The sequence below is a fragment of the Zea mays genome, chromosome 4 (genome assembly GCF_902167145.1).
Source record: "Zea mays cultivar B73 chromosome 4, Zm-B73-REFERENCE-NAM-5.0, whole genome shotgun sequence".
NCBI classification, from domain to species: Eukaryota; Viridiplantae; Streptophyta; class Magnoliopsida; order Poales; family Poaceae; genus Zea; species Zea mays.
In genome coordinates, this window is record NC_050099.1 from 206,770,886 (window position 1) to 206,779,688 (window position 8,803).

The 8,803-nt window shown below is 44.2% G+C and overlaps 1 long non-coding RNA gene across 1 annotated transcript; it reads right to left on the bottom strand.

Moving 5' to 3' along the window:
- Nucleotides 1-743: 743 nt before the first annotated feature.
- Nucleotides 744-1,409, bottom strand: LOC109945618 (uncharacterized). The gene is made up of 2 exons (XR_002268878.1): nucleotides 1,358-1,409; nucleotides 744-906 (listed from the first exon to the last, which is right to left on the bottom strand). It is a non-coding gene; the product is annotated as an uncharacterized lncRNA (long non-coding RNA).
- Between the last annotated feature and the right edge of the window lie 7,394 nt (nucleotides 1,410-8,803).

An 8,803-nucleotide genomic window follows, 5' to 3' on the forward strand; every position in this document is an offset into this window, starting at 1 on the left:
TCTAAACATAAACAAGATAAGAGTGAGCAGCTTGTACAATTGCCGATGTGGGTGTAGCGGCAACCGATCTCATCACGCAGTTCAGAAGTTCCTTCATCACCTTCTGAACTATGGGTCTTAGAGTGAGCAGCTTCATCCTCTTGGTTGTCAATTGACTCCTCTGCTGCCCAATCAGGAATATGCGAACGTATTTCAGCATCTATCATTTCTGCAATCGCCGTTACATCTTGATCTATGAGATCGAGCTGCACAACCATCTCAGTTGCAACACTGATTGAAGTGTTCGCTTCAATATCAAAGGGGAAGTGGATGTTTTGGGCATGACATATGCATTGGTACAAAGAAATGGATAGAGAATAAGTGTCAGACTGTGATCCTTCGACCAATTGCAGCATGTGGATCCACAGTGTCTCGTACATAGTTATCAGAAGGATGTGAATCTGACATGCTACCTGCATTTCACAATAAGGTTGACATATCAAAAGGAGAGAAGCCGCGTACCAGTGAACATTAAATCGGTACCATGTTCGTTACACCTTTTCACGACTGTACCTGAGCGATCATGGCGACCGACAGATGATGCTACTCCGTCATATCTGAAACTAGAGCTTGGTTTTGGACTACCAGTATCTGCCATGTTTATTCTAAAGTAAAGTTATGTGGGAACGAGAAAGTTTACTGCAACTACATCTATAACATGAGATATCTCTAATTCAGTCACGTACCTGTTGTATTAATATTCAGATGCACTGGATAGAATATTTTTTCATCACTAACATCTAGGAGAAAAGGATCCATTAAGAGTTCATTTGTCGAAAGTCTTTCAGTGACTTTAGCAATGCATTTCTCTATAAATAATTTTACTTCAGGATCACCAATCTTAGCCAGTGAACCTGGCTTTTCACCCTGCCATATATACCACAAATAAAGAGATTATGAAACTGAAAAATATGACTTCATTGAACTAAGAACATCGATTCAAGGAAGAATACATTTCCTAGGACATGCAGAGCATGAATAATATAAGTATAAGATAATACATATAATATAAGACAAATGACAGTGGTTCTTATGTAATTTCTATGAACAAAAATACTAAAGCACAGGCATATAGTTTAAGACAAGACAACCATACAGATACATGTGACACTGCCTATGGCTTAGGCCTTATTCATCAATGTTCAACACATCATGACACTTAAAATGAATCATGCTAGCGGCTACTTATGTAATTTCTAGGCACAACCATGCTTCCAGTACAGGTACAAAGTATGGCTTCATGTTTAGCCAAGATCCATATGGAATTTTCACTCTGAAAGAAATAGCTAAAAGTAATTGGATGGACAAGTAAACTAACATCAGATACTTTTCTATATATCTGTGCTGCATTTGAACATTCACAGTCATATCAAATGAGAATTATTACAAAATTAGTAAGCCATAATTTCACAGCATAACACCAAACGCATAGACACTCGCTGCAAATGTGATGACAAGAAAAATAGAGCAAATGTGAGGATCTATTAATCCTGCACTCAATATGAACCAAGCTCAGGGGAGGGTGAGTGCGCGCCCTTGGGGAAATCATCGAGCGGGAGGCCCAACTGTAGTAAACACGAGATCTTGAGGAGGCACGTGTTTAGGGCATGCACCTAGGGGTCCATCTCGGCGGTGAAGTTCTTCATGAAGTCTTAGAGCATGATAGTCAGACGTCACTCGTCCTTAGCACACCGCGTGTTGCGCTTCCGTCCCCCAGTCCTGCCCTCGCCGCTAGAGTTGTTGGCTACGGAGTCGTAGTGGGTGCGATGGCGGAATGAGTCTCCGGCGCCCGAGTCGAAGCCATCGCTGTTGTGGTGGGACTCGGAAGAGTTGCTGTGGGGCGGGTCAGAAGAGGGCTCAAGTGAGGGAGCGGGCTAGGGTTTCGGCGGAAGCTTGGTCGCGGCTGCGCTACGGAGAGGTGGCGGCGCGCTGAGTGAGCGACGGGGTGGGGGGGCGGCGCGACCAAGCGAGCGGGGTGGGGGCGGCGCGACCGAGCGAGCAATGGTGTGGGGGGCGCGGTGGCGGTGTGCAGTGCGAGTGGCGGCACGCGGTGTGGAGCTCGGTTGTGTGTGGCGGCTGTGTGTGTGGTGAAATTAGGTTTTTTTTGGTAAATAGACTTTGAGATGGGTACTGGATTGAGATGTGGAATAGAACGTGGATACGGTTTTTCTTATCCTGTTCTCGGCGTACTGGAATAGAACGTGGGGCATATGTAAGTAAATAAGAAAAAAAACTAGCACAATAGACAACAAAACCAAGGGTAGTCCAGTTGGTTATGTCATTCAAGTTTGAGTCAATAGATTCAAGGTTCAAAACCTTAAAAATCTTTTTTTACAATTCGTTTTATTTTCCATAATTCTTTTTTCTTTTCTACAATTCTTTTTTTCTTTACTACAATTTAGCGATCAATGTTTACTTGTTTTAATTAATTTTTAGTCACTAACATCTACATGTACGTTCAAGCTATAAGATTTGATAGTGATCCTTGCTCTATAGCGACCCACCGCTAGTCCCCAACGATATCTATAGCGACCAACCATAAATTGTTAAATTTCTAGACTTTTAGCGACCAACCGACCGTTGCTACAAAAGGATTTAGCAACTGACTGTCGGTCCCTAACCTTTAGCAACCAATAGTTGGTACCTAATAAGGGTCGCTAAAGATCAACCATCGTGTAGTGAATAAGTCATCGAAATGGCCAAGAGAGGTGCCCAAGCCTTAGACACTTCATATTTATACCCCCTTTCTCACACACTAGCCGTTAAAGGACATTCCCCGAATTGTGCGCATTCGCGGATGGTCCGCAGTTCAAAGCCCAGACGGTCCATACTTGAAAACTAACGAATAGTTTTGCATTAAATGCACTGTCAGAGTTGTCAGAAAAGCGACTCGTGGACAATTCACCCTTCAAGGCTTGAATGGGCTACAATACATGAAATAAGGCACACATTAACTCTTTAAACTTGGCTACGATTCAAAGTTACTACCACATATGGTCTATGCACCTAGGCTGGACGGTCCGTAGTTCACGAACAGGGTCCTCACCAGAACATTACTCAAACTATCAACCCACATTCTTTGAACCTATGGTTGGTCCAACACCTAAGCATGGATGGCCCGCCACCTAGACATGGACTGTCCGTGACTTATACATGGATTGTATGCAAGTAAGGGTCACACCACCACATAGTCCCTGCCATATTTCAAGAAATGTACTGAGGCTAGATAGTCCACAGTAGACATATAAAATCTACCAGGGGCTTGCTGAAAGTCGCCTAGAGGGGGGGTGAATAGGCAAATATGAAATTTATAAAGTTAAAGCACAACTACAAGCCAGGATTAGCGTTAGAAATATAAACGAGTCCGAAAAAGAGGGCAAAAACAAATCACAAGCGAATAAGCGCGGATGACATGGTGATTTGTTTTACCGAGGTTCCGTTCTTGCAAACCTACTCCCGTTGAGGTGGTCACAAAGACCGGGTCTATTTCAACCCTTTCCCTCTCTCAAACGGTCACTTAGACCGAGTGAGCCTTTCTCTTCAATCAAATGGGACACTTAGTCCACTACAAGGACCACCACAACTTGGTGTCTCTTGCTTTGATTACAAGTGAGTTGGAAACAAGAATAAAGGAAGAAGAAAAGCGATCCAAGCGCAAGAGCTCAAAAGAACACAAAAGTCTCTCTCTCTAGTCACTAATTTGTTTGGAGTGATTCTGGACCTAGGAGAGGATTTGATCTCTTTGTTTGTGTCTTGGAGTGAAGTCTAGAGTTCTTGTATAAGGTTTGATGGTTGAAAACTTGGATTCCTTGAAGTGTGGTGGTTGGGGGGTATTTATAGCCCCAACCACCAAAATGGCCGTTGGTGAGGGCTTCTGTCGTATGGCGCACCGGACAGTCCGGTGCGCCAGCCACGTCACCAGGTCGTTGGGTTCCGACCGTTGGAGCTCTGACAAGTGGGGCCACCGGACAGTCACTGTTCACTGTCCGGTGCGCCTTCTGGCGCCTGCTCTGACTCTGCGCGCGCAGTCGGCGCTGTTCACTGTTCACTGTAGCCGTTGTAGACGACCATTGGCGCGAGTAGCCGTTGCTCCGCTTGGCACACCAGACAGTCCGGTGCTACACCACAGTCCGGTGAATTATAGCGGAGCGGCCTCCTCGAATTCCTGAAGATGGCAAGTTCAGAGTTGAGCTCCCTGGTGCACCGGACACTGTCCGGTGCGCTAGACTAGGGCTGCCTTTCAGTTGTCTTTTGCTCCTTTTATTTGAACCCTTTCTTGGAGTTTTTATTGGTTTGTATTGAACCTTTGGCACCTGTAAAACTTATAATCTAGAGCAAACTAGTTAGTCCAATTATTTATGTTAGGCAATTCAACCACCAAAATCATTTAGGAAAAGGTGTAACCCTATTTCCCTTTCACTTAGCTGATTTTGGTGGAAAACATGTCACTACTGCGGACGGTCCGCCCGAAGACCCGGACGGTCCACAGTACAAAAATATTTCTCAACATAGAAACTCTAAGTTTCTGCGCACCACACTAATTAGACCGGATGATGGTCTACCATTCTGGCCCGAACAGTCCACAATACCTCAATTCAACCCAACATTTAAAATTCGCTTTTGAATAAGTTTTTTTTTTCGCAACCGGAAGCATTATTTGCCCTCATGCAAATGCACCAACTATATAAGCTACGAGGCACTAAATTCTGCCAAGAAAACATCATTGACACATCTTGACAGTACGAATATCTACCCTACTAATTCAGTCAATTTACTTATCTAATCTCCTCTTCACAGGCAAAACAAAAATCCTAACATATACCTTCTCCTTGAGCTATCCAACAATTTCTCCAAAGTCATTCAAGACTTTATTGTAGCTCATATTTTTGTGAACCCACCTACATTTTTATTTTCTCAAAGAAATCGTTAGTTCACACATGTTTGTCATTAATTACCAAAACACTAATTAGGGGCCTAGAAGCCCACAACATCCATTCTTGTTTGCCTAGCAAATGGTGAAGGCTTTACATAGAAAAGAGGCTCATATCGTTCTCAACCTAAACATCTCTAAAGTTTTCGCTTTAGTTTCATGGACTTTTCTTCTCGAGGCTTTGCAACACCTTGGTTCTGGATAGCGTTGGTATAATCTTTTATGCCTGATTGCAATATTTAGAGAGCCAGGTGCTGGTTTTTTCCATCAAAAGGGCCTTAGGCATCGGGAGCCTATTTCCCCATTTTCTTTATCTTAGTGAATGTCTTAAACTCTGATTAAATTTGCCACTAGTGAGAATCTCTTGTAACCTTTGACAGTCTAGCAGGCCAGTCACCTAGTTTCTTTCTATGCGGATGATGTAATTATTTTTTCCATGGACCAACAATCATGAGGAAGGTGTTGGATCTGTTCAGTCAAGTTTTGAGACTTCATACCATTTTTTTTAAAAAAAACTCTTCTTCCCCAATTCATTACTCATATGAAGACTTGCAACACACCTCTGATATTTTGGCATGTACAATCAAAGATTTCCCATGTATCTATTTGAAGTTGTTGTTGACCTTGAGAAAACCAACTAAGGAGGTGTTCCATCCCTTTATTATAAAGGTTGTGAGCCATCTACCAGGTTGGAAAGCTTCTCTTATGAACAGAGTAGGTCACTTGGTTTTAGCCTCCTAACAGCCATCGTGATTTATCTACTTATTGTAGTGGATCTTTCCAAATATGTTATTGGAGCCATCGACAAGAAACATAGGTGATTTCTATGGGAAGGATGGGAAAAGGTTTAGGCTATTTCTAGCAGTGTCCTCTATGTTCGTCTAAAAAAATTTCTCCTTTATATCTCATTCCTCTCAACAACATCCTCTTTATCTCTCCTCTATATGTTTAAGAATCATATTAGGGACGTGTTTTTCTCCAACTATTTGTATCTATAAATTTATCATACTCTTAAATGTTATACACATATATTAGTTTTACTCAATCCATTGTGTAAAGAATAAAAATGGATAGAGAAGAAGATAGAGTCTCTATATAGAGAGAGAGGATAAAGGAATGACCTCTATCACTACCGGAACGGAGTTCTTTGTCATGTGCCGCAAGCACTTGACAAAGCCTCGATAACAACTCGGTGGCACTCGGCAAAGGGAGCTCTAGTGGGCCCCCACAATAGTCTTTGTGCCGAGTGTCTGCGGGTGACACTCGACAAAGACATAACTTTGTCGATTGTCCTGTTCTAGCACTCGACATAGTCAACGACCGTCAACTGTAGACGGCTGCTGATGGTACTTTGCCAAGTGCCTTGTCACTACTGGAATTTGGCTCTTTGTCGAGTGCTCGATGCTTTGCCGAGTGCTTTTTTGGGCACTCGGCAAAGTCCTACTCTCGGTAACGACCACGTTTACCGAGAGCAGGACGCTCGGCACATGAAGACACTCGATGAACGGCGACACTCGGCAAAGGGCTGTCAGCAACCGTCTATAGCTGATAGTCGTTACCTTTGACGAGCGCCGGGCTTTGGCACTCGGCAAAGAAGCTACTTTATCGCTTCTTTGCCGAGTGTCTCAAGCCCGACACTCGACAAACTGTTCTTTGACGAGTGTCTATCTTGGACACTCGGCAAAGTTTATTTTTATTTTTTTTCTTTTCCCAACCAAACTTTTTGTGGTTTGTTCCTACACTATGTAGACTTACATGTTCCATTTTGGCACAATTATAAAAGTGTTTGCTATAACTATTAGATTTTGTTCGTTTAATTGAATTTCCTCGGATAATTCAGATTTGAACTGCAAGTCACTCAAAAATGGAAAATCCTGAATGCAAAAATGATATACATGTTATTTAGCACAAGTTACAACTAATTTAAGGAGCAGATCGGAATTTTCGAGCACCATGCTCACTAAACATGACCATGAACTTGTCATCCAGTTGTTTAAAAATTGTATAAAACACAATCAATGTCAGAAAATCATGAAACTTGTCAACATGTCATGATATCATATGTAGAGGCTCTGATAAATATTTGAGAATGTTTTGAGAAAGTTATCATGCACTATGTATAGAAACCTAGTCGATCTACATTGAAGTTTTATGATTTCATGTGTAGGGCACTTAAGTTTCTACACATAGTGCATGACAACTTTTTTGAAACAGTCTCAATTTTTTACCATAGGCTCTACATATGATATCATGACATGTTTACAAGTTTCATGATTTTCTGACTTTGTTTGTGTTTTATACAATTTTAAAACAACCGGATCACAAGTTCACCGTCTTGTTTCGTGAGCATGGTGCTCGAAAATTCTGGTCTGCTCCTAAAAAAGGTCGTAACTTGTGCTAAATAACATGGATATCATTTCTGTATTCTTGTTTTTTCATCTTTCGAGTGACTTGCAGTTCAAATCTGAATTAGTCGAAAAAATTCAATCAAACAAACTAAATATGATAGTTATAGCAAACATTTTTATAATTATGCCAAAATTGAACATGTAGATATACATAGTGTAGGAACACACCACAAAAGTTTGGTGGAAAAAAGAGAAAATAATAAAAACATACTTTGCTGAGTGTCAAAGAAAGACACTAGGCGAAGCATGCTTCGCCCAGTGTTTGCTGGGGAACACTCGGCAAAGTAAGTTTTAAAAAATTAAAACAATCTTTGCCGAGTGTCCTGGATCTGGCACTCGATAGAGCATTCTTTGCCGAGTGCCAGATCCAGGGCACTCGACAAAGTATATTTTAAATTAAAAAAACTTTGCCGAGTGCCGGATCACGGGCACTCGGGAAAGCCACTGTACATATCCCTAACCATCCGATTTTCTTATTCTCCTTTCATTCTCTCACTCTCTCTCACCTCTCCACCACCACCGCCACCTCCACCGCTGCGTCACCTCCTCTGTCGTGCCATCTGTCCACCGCCGCCACTTCTCCACCGCTGCCGCCTCGCCACCTCTCCACTGCCGCCACCACAACCTCTCCATCGCGCCACCTCCGGCCACCGCACCGTCGTTCCCTGCTCCGAACACCGCCAAGGTGAGGAGCTCCATTTTTTACTACTGCAGTTCTATCGGCGTTTCGAACCCGGGGAGTCCCTGGACCGACGAGTAAATTATCGCCACGTGCCCCAGCCCAGATGGGTCGGCGCGAGACGGAGCACGAAGGGGGGAAGAAGCCAGAGGGAGACAGGCGTGAGAGGTGGAATCCCGCGGCCTTCGTGTTTGTCCCGCGCACCCAGGTCGGGTGCGCTTGCAGTAGGGGGTTACAAGCGTCCACGCGGGAGGGAGTGAGCGACCTCACGCGAGCGCCGTCCCGTCCTTCCCCGCGCGGCCAACCCTCTGTAAGAGGGCCCTGGACCTTCCTTTTATAGGCGTAAGGAAAGGATCCAGGTGTATAATGGGGGGTGTAGCAGTGTGCTAACGTGTCTAGCGGAGGAGAGCTAGCGCCCTAAGTACATGCCATCGTGGCAGCCGGAGAGGTTTTGGCACCCGGTTCGTGCGATGTCGTGGCCGTCGGAGGAGCGCCGGAGCCTGGCGGAAGGACAGCTGTCGGGGCTGTCGAGTCCTTGCTGACGTCCTCTTGCTTCCGTAAGGGGGCTGAGAGCCACCGTCGTCATAGAGCATGCGGGGCGCCATCATTGCTCTTATAGTGGAGCGAGCCAAATGGGACGCCGGTCTTGTTCCCCGTAGCCTGAGTCAGCTTGGGGCAGGGTAATGATGGCGCCTCTTGTTGACGTGGTCGGTCCGTGCCCTGGGTTGGGCGAGGTGGAGGCTCCTC